We start from the raw sequence: 4,788 nt of genomic DNA, 5'->3' as shown, positions 1-4,788 counted from the left end.
AGGATTCTGGAGACTACGGAGAAGTTGACTGTCAAATACTAGAAATTGTGCCTTTTGACTTGATTGTGTCATCTGAGAGTCATTACAGAATAGCTACAGGAACTTTTCTGGATAGAGAACAACATTCTTCATATAATATCACAATTGTAGCTACTGACAGGGGATCCCCACCACTTTTCAGCAAAAAGATCATCCAAATAGTCATAGCAGATGTTAATGACAATCCACCAGTATTTCTAAAATCATCTTATGTTGCATATGTGCCAGAAAACAACTTACCAGGAGCCACAATATACCAAATTCAAGCTTCAGATCTTGATACTGGAGACAATGCAAAGATTATGTATTCAATAACCAACACAAATATGGAACCTCACCCCACTTCTTATTTTTCTATCAATATAGAAACTGGTGTTGTCTATGCTCAGAGATCTTTTGATTTCGAGCAACAAAAGGAGTTTGTAATCAACATAACTGCAAGGGACACTGGGAACCCCTTAAAGAATAACAGTGTGCCTTTGGTTGTACATATTGTGGATATGAATGACAATGCACCAAAAATCCTTTACCCTTCTCCAGAATTTGGTGGGCCAATTCAGTTAGAGATGGTTCCTTTTGCCTCTGAACAAGGTTCTTTAATCACAAAAGTTGTTGCAATGGATGCTGACTCTGGACATAATTCTTGGTTATCTTATCATTTCATTCAGATGTCAGAATCTTCTTATTTCAGCATTAATGAACACACAGGAGAAATTAGGACATCACGGATCCTCCAAGAAAAGGATATACTTAACCACAAGGTTGTGGTTATGGTGAAGGACAATGGAGTTCCCTCTCTCTCAGCCACAGTCACCTTTGGACTTGTAGTTGCAGATAATTTCCAGCAAGTGATTCCTAAAGTTAGCAGTCCTCCTAATGAAGACCCACAAAGCAACTTGCAGCTATATTTAGTAATTGCCTTAGCCCTTATTTCCTTTTTATTTATTGTTACTGTTATGGTGGCCATTATAACAAAATGTAAAGATTCAAAACAATTGCCAACTTTTGGATCTCTAAGTACAAATCTGTACCCACCATCTGATCCCAGGATACTCTCCATGTACAGTGATGGAACTTTACCTTTTCCTTACTCTTATAATATGTGTGTGGCACTGGACTCTACTACTCAAAAGGAATTTGCTTACATAACATCTGGCCAAAATGTCCCTGTGGACAACCTTATTGATGCTGATGACTTAGGACTTGAAAACCATAGCTGTAATCAAGCTCTTCCATCAACTGGTCTCCTAGAAGTGAGTATTTTTTAACTATAACCTCTAATATAAATCATTTGTTAAATTCAGAATGTTAAACATTTAAAACCTGACAATAAACAAGCATTTGTCATTGATTTATATGGTACAATTTTAAAACTTTTACCAGTTGTTGGTAGGATATTATTGATATTTCAGCATGCCACCAAAATCATAAAATATCTCATACCCTCACTGGGACATGAGTATTTATTTTGCCTATTGTGGTTTACATTTTTTGTTAAATTATCTTAACCAAGAACTTTCAATTCAGGCTTAAAGAGACACTGAAGTGAAAAAAATGATGATATAATGATTTGTATGTGTAGTACAGCTAAGAAATAAAACATTAGGAGCAGAGACATAAGTCTAATATTGTTTCCAGTACAGGAAAAGTTAAGAAACTCCAGTTATCTGTGGAAAAGATCCATTGAGCTCCACCGCTTTCAAAGTCGCAGAGAGCTCTGTCTTTTGAAGCTTGTTATCTTAACTGTCAGACATTGTATTTTCTTTTTCTCTTCAGAGGACAGTTTAATAATTCACTGCCCTGTTCTGTAAAATCATTTAGAATGCTGAGTAGTGTATAAACTGCAAATATTAGAGAATTATGCAATGTTATAAAAAAAATCACTATATAACTGAAAACAAAAACATGAGAATACTTTCTTTGCTACTAATGTTTTAATAAGTATACGTACTACAAAACCAATTCATTATAGCATATTTTTTTTACTTTAATGTCTCTAAGAAGCAAAAATGAAAACCATTATGGAGGGTTAATTCTGTGGGTACAACTTTTGAGCTTCTAAGAATAGAGGTTTTTTTTATTTTGTATTTCTATTGTGCTAACATCTCCTAAAGTGCTGTACACAACATATGGTCTTGCCAGTAAATGTCCCTCAGAACAAGTCCCAAGGTAATCCTTACCATAGTCACATGTCCATCATAGTCTAAGACCAATTATTTTGGGTGAAGCCAATTAATGTATCTGTATATTTTTGGGATATGGGAAAAAAACATAAGAATGAAATGAGTGAATGGAAATGAGGGAATGCATTCTTTCACTTCAAAATATTGCATATGCAAAATAATATCTTTAGGCCTTTTGGACTAGAAGGACTTTAGACCTAGAGTCATGGGTGCTTGGTACATCAACATGTTCGGGGTCACAAGATATCAATTAAAGTAAGTCACCTAAAGGGAACCTTAAGATACTTGAAAATAAAGAGTGTCATTTACCTGGGGTTTCTGGCAGCCCCCTGTAGCCGTCCTGTGCTTGCGCTGTCCTGGAATGATTCTTTGGTCCCCGCCAAGGGCAAGGCTCACTTTCTCTTATACTTACAAGTTGCCATCCACTGCACCTGCTCATCCCTGGCTGCTGTCGCTGGGAGCATCCTGTCTGTGCAAGCGCAGTAGAGAGTTTCTCATACTCCGCTTGCCCAGGATGCTACCAGCGATGGGAACCTTAAGGTTTGTATGCCCAGTTCTTCAGGGTCTTGTGAGCTGATCTAGAGACAACTAATGCACTTTGCAGATGGGCTGTTTTAACTTCAATCTCTTCATGTTTTTGTTACAGCACCATAAACTATCAGTCCTGTGAATTTGTTTTTTGGTATGTGATATCCATACAGACATCCTTCCCTGCAACTTTTACTGTATTTTTTATGCCATCACTTTTTAAGACATTTTCACATAGAGGCTTTTAAAGTGAACCTTATGCAAGAGAAAAAAATGAGTTTTACTCACCTGGGGCTTCTACCAGCACCCTGCAGCAGTCCTGTGCCCTCGCAGCCACTCACTAATCCTCTGGTCCCCCGCTGCCAGCTAGTTTCGTTTTTGCCGACAGGCCCGTCAGGACTGGCCACGAGTAGCTTTTTCCGTGGGCCGCAACGCGTACAAAAATACGCATTGCCGCATATCTATGCGTGCGTAATGCTAATTACAGTCGGGAATGCGGAAAAAAGCTATGCGTGGCCAGTCCTGACGGGCCTGTCGGCAAAAATGAAACTAGCTGGCAGCGGGGGACCGGAGGATTAGTGAGTGGCTGCGAGGGCACAGGACTGCTGCAAGGGGCTGGTAGAAGGCCCAGGTGAGTAAAACTCAATTTTTTTTCTGGCTTAAGTGTCTCTTTAAGAACTCTTTAGTAGCTGCTTCAGCTGGCCATGTGGTTGTCATCTAAAGTCTGGCTGAAGACACCATTTTAGGGAGGTCTGCATTGAAGTTCTATCTCCTCCTCCCTGCCTCTGAATGAACCCTTTCATTGTAGAACTGGCTATGGCTTTTGGCTCCCGCTAAGCTAAGAGTCTTACCTTTCCTTCTCGTAGCGTTATTTGGTTATCTATCTGCAATATTATTATTTTATTTTATTTTTTGGGCAAACACTCAGCTGCGTTAGCAACGCTTTATCCCAACTCTAAGCTTGGCTTCATCAAACCTCTCCAGTTGTTGGGAAATTTTAGCATCATGGTTTGCGTTATTTACCGAATAATATTTTAATTTGTAATATAAGTATAAGACACTTAAAATACATAAACAATATTTAAATATATTACTACCACCACAATTTATAGCTGCGTAGTTTGCATTCCATAATATTACACACCTAAAAAAAAGAAAAGAAAAAAGACCTATCACCCTATATCAGGGGTAGGGAACCTTGGCTCTCCAACTGTGATAAAACTACAAATCCCAGCATGCACTTGCCTTTATTAATCATGGCTGTGGCTGTCAAAATCCTACAATGCATTGTGGGACTTGGAGTTACTTAACAGCTGGAGAGCCAAGGTTCCCTACCCCTGCCCTACATCAACCATCCTCTACTTCCTTTTGACCTCTCATTCAAGTTGCAATATTATTATTATTTTATTGCTAAAGAAGCAACACACTTTGAAAGGTAAAAGGACATCAAAAGGAAAATACCACTTTTGATTAGATAAATAATTTTTGCACACAACATTTTTTAACTTAAAAAAAAAACTACCTTTTCAGGATTTTTCAGAGATGCCAAACATTTGATGTATAGTTATATATATTTGCAATATGGCAACTTTACACTGCGTACATCATTTTCTGATTTAGAGTGTATTTTTCTAAGAAGTCTACAAAGAGTAGATATAATACGTTAGCATCCCGTGAAACATCTCTTTTATTGTATTGATTCTTTAATATTTCACAGAGGGTGTGATTGCAAACAAAAAAGTTATATTTAACCACTTCATCTTCAAGGGTTTTACCCTAATGGACCAGATCAGTTTTCACCTGCCATTGCTCCTCCCTTTCATTCTCCAATAATGTTACCACTACTTTTCACAGTGAAATGATCTATACCTTGTTTTTTTCACCACAAATTAGGCTTTTTCGGGGGTCATATTTGTTTTCAGTAATTACTTTATTTTCTATTTAATTTAAAGGGAATTCTTGGGTAAAAATGAAAAAAAATTACACTATTTCTCCAATTCCATCCCCTGTTGCTTTAAAATAAACAATGATATTGTAA

The sequence above is a fragment of the Hyperolius riggenbachi genome, chromosome 3 (assembly GCF_040937935.1).
Source record: "Hyperolius riggenbachi isolate aHypRig1 chromosome 3, aHypRig1.pri, whole genome shotgun sequence".
NCBI classification, from domain to species: Eukaryota; Metazoa; Chordata; class Amphibia; order Anura; family Hyperoliidae; genus Hyperolius; species Hyperolius riggenbachi.
This window is presented reverse-complemented; position numbering follows the sequence as displayed.